Below are 11,976 nucleotides of genomic sequence, written 5' to 3' on the forward strand. Positions count from 1 at the left end.
CATGCCACATGGAGGTTCCCAGGCTAGGGGTCCAGTTGGAGCTGTAGCCATCAGTTTACACCACAGCCACAGCAACACCAGATCCGAGCTGCATCTGCAATCTACACCACAGCTCATGGCAATGCTGGATCCTTAACCCACTGAGAGAGGCCAGGGATCAAACCCGCAACCTCATGGTTCCTAGTCAGATTCATTTCCACTGTACTATGATGGGAACTCCCCTATTTAATTATTTATTACATTTATAAAAGCTAACCCCAACTAAATTGAATTTCAATTAAAAACTATTCTTCCAATAAGCCAAATATGTTATAGAGGTATAATGATGGAATATTTGGTAATTTTAATATATATTATGAATATTTTAAATATATACAAACAAAAATTAATACCATCTTATTTTGAGGTGTAATATATATATATGATTTTTGCTCTAGCAATCTTCGCCATGGTCTTGCCTAGAAGTTCTGTCTGGAGCTTACATGTTGAATCCTCAGCCTACTCATAGCGGCTTTCATTTCCTGATTCCTCAGAGTGTAAATAATGGGGTTCAATAATGGTGTGATAACTGAATAAAACACAGAAAGAAATTTGTCCACTGAAAAGCTACTAAATGGCCAAACGTAAATGAAGATACATGGCCCAAAGAACAGAGTGACGACAGTAATATGAGCAGACAGTGTGGACAGAGCCTTGGAGAGGCCACCAGAGGATCGATGTCGGACGGTTACCAGAATGACAGTGTAGGAAATGAGTAAGAGAATGAAGCAAATGAAAGACAGTAGTCCACTGTCAGCAATCACCAGCAACTCCAGAACATAGGTGTCAGTGCAGGCAAGCTTTAGAACTAGAGGAAGGTCACAAAAAATATTGTCCACTACATTGGGGCCACAGAAGGGCAAGGTGATGGTAAAAACCATCTGGCTCATCGTATGCACAAAACCAACAGCCCATGACAGCAGCACAGAGCCCATGAGCATCCGGTGGTTCATGATGGTTGTGTAATGAAGAGGTCTGCATATTGCAATGTACCGATCAACAGCCATAACTATGAGAAGAGTCATCTCACTGCCCCCTAAAAAGTGAAGGAAGAACATCTGAGCCATACAGCCCCACAGAGAAATTGTTTTATTCTCCTTGAGAAAATCGGCAACCATCTTAGGGGTTGTGATTGTAGAGATAGACATATCAAGAAAGGAGAGATTTCCAAGGAGGAAGTACATTGGTATCGAGTGCAGATGAGAGTCAAAAGTGACAGTGACCACAATGAGAAATTCCCTGCCATAATCACTGCATATGCCAACAAAAATATGAAAAAAAAGAAAATTTCAAGTTCCCAAGTGTTGGTGAGTCCTAACAAAACAAACTCAGATATTACTGAGCTATTCTTCATTTTGATCGAGTCTGTATAGGAGTTTTCAGAAAATCTTTAAAATCAAGATAAAATTGAAAAAGTGATAATTTTATCTGTGATAATGTTGAAGATATGGACATATAGAAAATAGTATTTGATTCCTATAGAAAGAGAAGAGATGGATATTTCTGAATAATACATTTCAATTGATTTAACGCAAGCACATTACTTGTATACACATTCACATTACTGCATTTGTTTTCAGACAGAAAGGCAAAAATATAGGAAATTTACTGTAAAATTTTATAAATGTGGTTTTCAGTCATAGATTTTGTCTTCACTTTCATTTGTTGTTTCTCTCATAATTTCATGAATTCGTGAACCACAAGTTCAATGAGTGAGAAATAAAAGAGTCAAATAACTATTAGTCATGAGTCAGTTCAAGTGGATTGGAATATAATCAAATAAAGTTCTGGTTTCTAGTATTCAATCCTTTACCCTTTCCACCAACCTAATTTGAAATATTTAGATATGTGCATGTGAGTTGAATTGTATACCCATTTAGGAAATTACTTTAGGGTATTTTATTACCTATTCTATATTCTCAGGCTTCCTTTCAACCCAAAGGGATATACTGATGATTTCACTTATCCCTGAAGTTTTAATCTAGGTATAGTCTGTTATATGTTCTTCTTGACGCCAAAATTATAATTAAACAAGCTTCCTGTGAAGTTTCTGGACAAGTACATAAATATTTCTCAATGTCCAGGTTTTTTCCTTCCTTTTTCTATTTTTTTTTTGTCCCTTCCTTCATCTCTCCCTTCTTTCCTGCCTCTCCCCTTCCCACTTCCTTTCTTCCCTCTTCCCTCCCTCTCTCCTTCCCTCTCTTTCTTTCCTTTTTTCCCTGTTTTTTCTATAGTGTTCTGTATTTCCTACAGGTTCCTAAGTAAAACTGACCTCTACTTTTTGCCTGTTTCTCAGAATCTATTTTTGCTGGGTTCCTAGCTGAAGTATTCTTCATTCAGTATATAGATGATATCTGAACAACAACCAGATCTTTTACAAGTAGCATTTGTGTTTCCTTGGAGCCTAATTGCTTACCTTTTTGTAACTATTTCTTTCCTCTGAATTATTACATTTGTGTGCAGACTGACTTTTGGCAATTTTACCCTGGCTCATATGTCCTTGATATTTCTATTTTATATGTTTTCTCACATTGAACTAACACTGTTGGCTCACTTGTATCTCCTTTTTTATTTTGATTTAGATCTTTTGGTCCCAGCTTTCTTTTTCTTTTCTTTTTTTTTTTTTAAGCTATTAATGGTATACATCAACCATACTGACAGATACAGAATCACACATATATACTCACTTATACCGCATTCTGGTTCTGAATAACAGGATGGAAAGTGGAAAATCTATACATTATCAATATTTTTTAAAAATCTACAAGCATTTCCTTTTTTCTTTGATTTATAATTCGCAAAATATTCAGAAATTTTTATTTGGCCCAACTTTCAGAATTAAAAAACAAATAAACAAACGAAGCAAGAGTCAAGAATCAAACATTTACTATGGAAATATACTCTCAACTCTTCAACCTTCCAAATTGATACCAGACTCCAAAGGGTAACATATATGGAATGTGTTTGTATATTTCATTGTCTACATAGTTGCTATGTAAGTATGTGCAGTCACACAATTTTATCTTTATCATTATCTCATTTTCTGGTCAATATATGGACCACCGGAAAATTTTACTATGGAAGATTTGGTAAAGAAGATGTACTATAAATGAAAATATTTTTTCTTTATAAAGTATAAATGATAAGATTACCTAATTGTCTTCTTTATAAGGAATTATTTTCATCATCATTGGTATCATATTTCAAGCAGTAATTGAGTCTACATACTAGTTGTGAAATTGTTTTCAAGATTATGAAGTCCTCAGTCTCAAAAACTAACAGAAGAAAATTGTGAAGAGAACAAGTAATGTTTATAGTTTAATATTTAAAATTGGAAAATTATTAGCAAAAATAACATTTATTAATTTAGTTTTTTTTAAATTCACAAGCATATTTATAAAATATATCCAAGTAAATTTAAATGAAGTTGGACTCAAATCTGTTATGGTAAGTGAAATTATTCATTATGACAGTTTGTACATATGATCAAATATGAAATATATTTAAAATACCTACTTTTTTACTCAGACACAGATAAAAATAAGTTGGAATTAGAAGAAGAAAACAGTTCTTTTTAACTTGAGGCGAGGCTAAAACTCACATGAGGAGTTCCCTTGTGGCACAGTGGGTTAAGGATCCCTTGTCACTGCAGTTCAGGTCACTGCTGAGGTGTGGGTTTAATTCTTGACCCCCAGAATTTCCACATGCCACGGGTGCAGCCAAAAAAAATAATACACATGAAAGATATAAATTTTTGAGTGCTGTATGTTGTACAAATAATATTGAATTGAAAAGGAATGAAAAATAATTGAATAAGACTGGTTCAGGCAAGGTTTAGGTTTTCTCTATTGGGAACTTCTACGAATAGGATGAATGGCTTGTGACTGGGGAACCTAGCTTTTTCTGTGCCATTCAGGTGACTAAATGAAGAAATATTACTGTATTCTTTTCAACTGTAGCCCTTGCTTGAAGAAAGAAAGCTATAGGATGTTTAATACTTTGTGTATGTATTCAGTAATAGTCTTTCCTGTATATTTTCACAAACTCACTTAAATAGTGTATATGGACATATGTAGCTGGTGGTTCTATTGATAAGAAAAAGACTGTGAAATTTCTACTGATCTTGAAGAGTTTTTTTAATGATTTTTGTGACATGAGTTACTTAAGCCATGTATGGATTAGATAAACCACGAGTAATATTCACTTAACATGGAAAATGTTTGGCATGTGAAAAAGCAGATTTGCTGCCAAAATAACCATTATAAATATCTTCCTAATTAAAAAATAAACTTACAAATTTGATAGGAAAATGTCCAACATTGTAAGTGCCCAAAGGTCTTGATTCTCATATATTTATCATTTTTAAATATTAAGGTATTTGTATTTTTTCTTTTTCTTTTTTCTTATGGTTAATTTACAATGTCATGCCAATTTCTGGCATACAGCAAAGTGACTCAAGCAAATATATATACACATTTTTAAAAATATGTAAATATACATTTTTTAAAAAAACATTATTTATCATCATGATCTATCCCAGGGAAAGTATTTGTTTTGAAGTGTAGGTAGGAAAAGGTGATGGGTTTAGAAAATAGGAAATAGTTCTTGGTTTGCAAAATTACCAAAACGTATATGTCAGCAGTATAATTAAGCAATTGTAGAGGTTATATAACTTCATTCAAGAAAATAAATGTAGACTTGTGGGGGAAATGTTTTTAAATATTCATTTAAATTAATCATTATTTTACTTAACATTCCATAAGCATTTTCTAAGTTGAAATAAATATTCAATGTAGGAAAGTAAAAATATAGATTAGTAAATTAACTTGAAATAAAATAAGTCAATGTTTTCCATTTGCTTGATATGAGATTTTTATTAGAACACATTTCAGAATTGCCACAGCTGCTAAATACAGCCAAGGATGAAATTAGTTAACCAAGTTCTACATTTTTTGTCTTTTTATCCCATAGGGATTAAACAAACTCAAGTTTATATTCCAAAAACACATGCTCCAATGATAAAACTGGTCCCTCAGATTAGAGATATCAGTGCTCTCTATTTAGCAGTCACAGACTGCCAGTGCTTACTAAAGCTAAATACATCTGTCCAGATGATAGCTGACACAAATTATCTTTTTCTGTTGCCCTTATTATCAGAATAATAAGGTTTTCATTCATTTCTCAGGCTCTTGTACAAAGTTTCCTCTTTTATAAAAGTATACAATTGCTGTTATTATTAGCACAGCTATTTAAACCTACCAGATCTGGCTGAGGAGTGGCCTTTTCAAAGATATGTAGACACAGTGAGATTCTGAATATATATTGTTTCTCTTTTTTTTTTTTATATCCGTGGATTTGCATAACAGTCATTTGCAGTTCAGAAAAAAAAAAAAGGACAAGAAACATATACATAAAATTTAGACTGTTGATTCACCCCCAGAGGGAGTTATTAAAATAGACATGCTAGATAGTTATCCCTAGAGTTCAAGGAAGGGACTTATTCTCTCATTATTTAAGTAGATTGTGAGTTCACCTCGTGTATCAGCCATGTGGACTTTCTGTAAGTGCTTTCCAGAAAAAGCACTGGCTCCTGTGTTTTGGTTGATAGAGAGTGAGCACATTTAGAGAAAATGGATCCATCATAAAATGATGGACTTGAGAAAATTATAACTATTAATTTGACTTCATCAATCTGGATTTAATTTGGTAAGAAATGCATTTATTCACTTAAAATTAACAGTGTCCACACAGAGGAAGGTATATAGAGAAAAATCTTTTACTACAAGGGAAAAAGAGAGAGAAATCACACACACTCATGAGCTAGAACAAGAAGCAGGGGAGGCTTTCACTATGGTAATAAATACATGATTAATGGTAATCAACAAATGATTAGTAAATATTAGGAGTCAACCTTTCTAAAAATTTAGAATTTCATGTAGTCCTTTGCAATTATGTTTAATGATGGCTCAACAGTATTAAAGGAAGATCATGGAGGCAATTAGAGTAAACTTTCATGGTAAAATAATGTAATTAAACAAGTAAATTCTAAAAGCTAACTGGGAGTTCCCGTTGTGGCTCAGTGGTTAGCAAATCCAACTAGGAACCATGAGGTTGTGGGTTCGATCCCTGGCCTTGCTCAGTGGGTTAAGGATCTGGTGTTGCTGTGAGCTGTGGTGTAGATTGCAGAGCTAGCTCGGATCTGGCTTTGCTGTGGCTCTGGTGTAGGCCAGCGGCTACAGCTCCAATTAGACCCCTAACCTGGGAACCTCCATATGCCGCAGGAGTGGCCCTAGAAAAGGCAGGGGAAAAAAAACAAACAAAAAAATAAATAAAAATAAAAAAATAAAAAAATAAAAGCTAACTGGATAGTAATACATGACTGCAGATGATTTCACCTGACTGAGGACTTTCTGTGTTTATTCTTATATGTAACTCATCCATATTTCCTCAATTATAGTACTCTTAAAAAGATTGCAAGGACATGAAGATTTTAAGTATGTGATAAATGTGGTTCCACATTCATTTCCAAAGCCCATAATAGACATTGCTAATAAATTTCTCACTCTTTATTTCTAACTAAGCCTCAGAATTACAAAAAAAAAAGTTCCCCAGACAGCCACTAGCAATTAGAATTGCCATTAACAAAAAAATAAATAGAAAACCTTTAAAAAATATTTCGGCTAGGGAGATATACACTACAGATTAGTGTGTCATTTGAGGAACTGTTTGAAAGAGAGGAAAGGATTCTTTAAAAATTGAAATTAGGAGCTCCTGTTGTGGCTCAGGTGGTTAAGATCCTGACTAGTATCCATGAGGTTGTAGGTTGCAGATGAAGTTCTGATCTGGCATTGCTGTGGGCTGTGGTATAGGCCTGCAGCTGCATCTCCAATTTGACCCCTAGCCTGGGAACCTCCATATGCCACAGATGTGGCCCTAAAAAAAATGAAATTAGATAATATGAGCACCTGTTACCCATCCAGTTGGTAAGGATGGTGGACTTAGAATTTTTCAGAATAAAGCTGAAATGTTAGGAACACACTTTCTAAGGCCAAACTAAACTAGGGAAAAACAAAAACCAGGGGGTAAGAACAAAAAATATATAAGTTTGATATACTAGATACATTGTTTTGTAAAGTAAAAGACATTGAAAGAGATGGTTCCCAAGATGTTTGCATACCTATAGAATTTTTTCTGTCATTGGAAGGTCTCTTTGAGGTGTTTCCACACACCCCCAGCTGGGATCATTTCGTCAATTCCGGCCTATGCTCTCAAACAGCCTACCAGTTATTCTCACTGCTTTCACTTTTGTTACAATTTATTCCACACTTAAGAGACCTACATCAGACTTTAAAAGTATATTGAATCTATTCCACTCATTGTCAAAATCCTTTAAGGGCTCTTTATCCAGGATTCATTAGGCCTGAACACTGGCCTCTTCCTTTCTAGACAGTATCAGCACAGGTCTTCTTTTTATTCATCAACCTTCCTCATAAAGGTCTCTCTTGAGTATATAGAAGTTTTTTCTTACTTAACAATGTCTGTATACACTGGCCCTTCTGCCTGGAAGCCTTTTTCCACTCAAAGCTCTCCTTTTTTTTTTTTTTTTTTTTTTACTTTCTTAATGTTTTGATATAAATATCTCCTTCTTAAGTGGTTTTCTGACAGCACCAGACCTAACCTAGATGCCTCCTCATAATTCTCTCCAGGGCAGAGAACAGGGCTGTGTGATAAACCACTTATCTCTGTTGCTTTGGGAAGTATTTTCTAACTAGTAAATATTTTTTAAATGTCTCATAAATGACAGAATTCAGTTAAAAGAACATACTGCCTACTGCAACAAGATATAATAAGCACTTTATGGACTGACTCTTCACTGCTACAGTTTTATTGATTCTTAAAAAAAGCTATTTGTATAATCAAATGTATGTTTGAAATATTCATTTCTAGGAGTATTTCAACATTATCCTAAGGATAATTGAGTCCGTACAGTGCAAAAATATTCTTCAAATACTGATTTAAATCCAAACTCTTCTCTGAAGACTCCGTATAGTTGAAATATTTTAAATACCTATTAAGTTACTACATATAATCAAAAATGAAAATTTATGGTAAAAACTATACTGTGCCATCTTACTAGTTATTTTTACAAATTCATTCACTGGAATATTATACAATATTTGTAAGAGGATATTATGCTTATGTATATTCTTATTTTATTTTATTTTTAGTGGCCATGCATTTTAAACATTCATCAAGGTTTCCCTGAATTTTAAGACAAGAAAGTAATGGAGATAATTAATGAAAGCCTACTGATGTATTACACCTATAATAAGAACATTTTCCATTAGTATTTTAAATCAAAAATATCTTAATAATTCCACACATTTTAAGAAAGAAAATTGATATTATTAAACACTTGATTTCTATCATTTGAATAAACTTAAGACTCAACCCTCCTCAATAGCAGAGAACACAAAACAATCATTTGCTCCAATGTTTAGTGGATGAGACAGGAACCAATATGCTGCCTGCTCACTCTCTTGATGGCTGCTTTCATTTCCTGATTTCTCAGAGTATAAATAATGGGACTAAGGAGAGGGGTGATCATAGAGTGAAACACTGAAAGAAACTTATCTACAGAATAACTATTAAACGGGAAGGCATAGACGAAGATAGCGGGACCAAAGAAGAGTGTGACCACAGTGATGTGGGCAGAGAGTGTGGACAGAGCCTTGGAAGATGCACTGGAGGAGTGCTGCCAGATGGTGATGAGCATGACAGTGTAGGAAATGAGCAAGAGAACAAAGCATACCAGGGACAGGAGCCCACTGTTCACAATCACCAAGAGCTCTAGGATGTAGGTATCAGTGCAGGCAAGCCCGACGACCAGGGGAAGGTCACAGAAAAAGCTGTCCACAGTATTGGGACCACAGAAAGTTAAGCCCACAGTGAAAACGATCTGGCTTGTGGTATGTATGAACCCAACTGCCCAGGAGAGCAGTAGAAACACAATAAGCACCTAATGACTCATGATAGTCTTGTAGTGTAAGGGTTTGCATATGGCGACATACCTGTCAATGGCCATAGCTATCAGAAGAGACATCTCTCCACCCCCTAAGAAATGCATAAAGAACATCTGGGTCATACAGCCCCACCAGGAGATGGTCTTACGTTCTCTAAGGAAGTCCAAAATCACTTTGGGAGTTGCAGTGGAGGAAAGACATAGATCAAAGAAAGATAAATTTGCCAGAAAGAAATACATGGGGGAGTGAAGATGGTTATCAGATATCACAGAAATCACAATGAGGAGGTTTCCCACTATGATGGCTACATAGACAAGAGTGAAGATTGCAAAAAAGAACATTTGAATGTCTTGAGCACTGAAAGTCCCAGCAGGATGAACTCAGAAACACTCGATGTGTTATTCAGGAGATCCATTCATCCCTCTGCATGAGTTTGTCAGAAGTTGTCTGAAAGGGGAAAACACACAGGAAGTCACAGGGGCTAACAGGTCAGGGAACCTAATCTTTCTTAAGCCACCTTTTTTTCTTTTTTTTTTTTTTAATTCAAGGACACAGCCATTGTGGTCATGCAACTTGCTTGTAGGTATTTTGAAGTTGTAGATATTTCTCAGGATCAGAAGACTGTAAAAATGTGATGGTTTTGGAGCCAACTAAATCAAATTAGTGTCTTGATTAGTACAAGGTGAAGTCAGTTAAACACTTGAGAAAACTTGTCTTCCTTCGTGTTCAGCTCCAGATAACAATATATGAGGGAACATTTAGTTTATTAGAGTTGCAGAAAAAAGTTTTAGAAAGCATCAGGGAAATAGGTTTTATCTTTCGTGGGACTCAGGTAGTACATTACTAACACAATTTTGTGACATCCTCAGGATGCAGTAAAAAAAACATTTGCCATAACAAAAAAAAAATTACTGAAATTACATGATGTGCATTATGCTTCCTGAAGTGAACAAATTAAAGACCCATATTGTTAAAATTTGAATGTTGAGAAACCTAAGTAGTTTACTGAGATCAAATCTAATTACTGAGGCTTTTGATTTGAATGACCCAGATTGACTCTGATAACTAGAGATGTTCACTTTACCATTGGCCTTACTCTTCTGTTTTGGGATTAGACAAGTGAGTGTATGACATCTATGCATTCTTATCCTACTTTTGCAAAATTGGATGAAATGATAATTTATATTTGATATTTTGTTTTAATTGACACATTTTCATTTATGTCATGAGTGTGTAGAAATAAAGCACTATAATTAAGACTGTGAACTAGTAGGTTACCAAAGTAGTCTTGTTCAACTTTTCTCTCTTAAAGAGATATAAGTAGTAAAATGAATGAATCATTTACCATCATGAACCCAAAGAAAGAAAGGGAATGATGTATTATTTATGTAGCATCTCTGGATAGTTACTTCTCTGTGTTTTACTTTTGACCTTTAACTTTTTCAAGAATGGAAATAATTCACAGATATTGTCTTACATACTGAGGTGGACTCACCTAACTAAACCAAATTTTAAAAAATATATGTAAAGGGAATTAAGTCTTTCCTTGATCGACATAAGTCCACTTCTTTCAGTACTTCCCTTGTTTATCTATTTTTGCTCTGTTGTTCAAGTCTTATTCCAGGCTCCATGATCATCTCCAGTCTTTTTTTTTTTTTTTTTACTTTAAAGCCTAGAGTCAGACTTAATGCCAAAATGAGAAAAGAAAATAGCATATTTTTGATTATCTATGTGCCTTTAATATTTTAATCACACAATATATATTTTAAAGGTACAATATGTCTAGTTAACCATAAAGAATATTTAATTATATGAACTCGGATATGTAAGGTTACTATCCGTAAGACACAGATTTTATTGTAAGTGGCCCATACTCTAACCATGATATTTGACACTATCACTCAGAGTAGCATAAAACTTCTTTCTTTCACATACTAATGTAATGGAAAATGGAAGTCTTTGCATGTGAATCTTCATTCCTTTTTAGTGCTTTGTACTCTCAATGCAAGACAATTATTTTTATCTAAGCTACAACCCTTAGACCTTATGTGTTTTTCTAAAGTATGCAAGTAAGTAGATTTGTAGGTGCTCATGGATTTAGCAAAGGTGAAGTCCTAGACAAGATGATTTCTCTCAAAACTTTTTTTAACAGATTATTGTTTGTTTAAATATATGGCTATATTCAGACTATTGTCATAAGATATTTCACCATATATTCCTTTTCATAATTCCTATCAAGTGTAATGATAGCATCAATATTTGTAAGAGAATTCTGATTCTCCAAGCCGTGAATCTAATATTTTATCCTTATGTCTATTATCTCTCTTTAAAAATAACTGCATCACTAGAAACAAATATGAAACTTCCTCTACATTTTGCAATAATTTAAAGCATAAAGTCATTCAACCTGACCAGTATAAGCAAACAATTAAAACACCTTGAAAACATATCCTTTTCCCTAAGCATAATTTATTTGCCCTGGATTACTGTATCATTATCTTAATTCCCAGTGATCACAATTACAGTGATTTTTGTATCTATTTTCCATTTGTATAAAAATCAGTTTTCTCCAGGATAATTTCCTCTTTGCAGCCCTCCTCTCAGTTATTACTTTGGCATTTGAATTTTATCAGTATGGACACACTTACATTGTAGATGAAACCAGTATGATAGATGTGGTATATGGGTAGGGTAACATATCAGGATTATGTAACCTACCAGTTGCACTTGGACTTCAGAAATAACATCAATATGAAATCCTAGATGTCTAGTCTTCATCATCCAGTGATTTCATTTTCTGCTTTGAACTTCAAAAGACAAGAGTATATAAAGGTATCCCTTGACAGGAGGAATAAAGGAGAAAATTCATTTGATTGTTTTAGTGTCCTCAGAGACTGGCAGTACAAAGTCATTG

General features: G+C 34.2%; 2 pseudogenes; both read right to left on the reverse strand.

The window, feature by feature from the left end:
• LOC110261748 lies at positions 459-2,737 on the reverse strand (annotated as a pseudogene).
• Positions 8,537-9,477, reverse strand: LOC100154761 (annotated as a pseudogene).

This window comes from Sus scrofa, chromosome 7 (genome assembly GCF_000003025.6).
Source record: "Sus scrofa isolate TJ Tabasco breed Duroc chromosome 7, Sscrofa11.1, whole genome shotgun sequence".
Lineage (NCBI taxonomy): Eukaryota > Metazoa > Chordata > Mammalia > Artiodactyla > Suidae > Sus > Sus scrofa.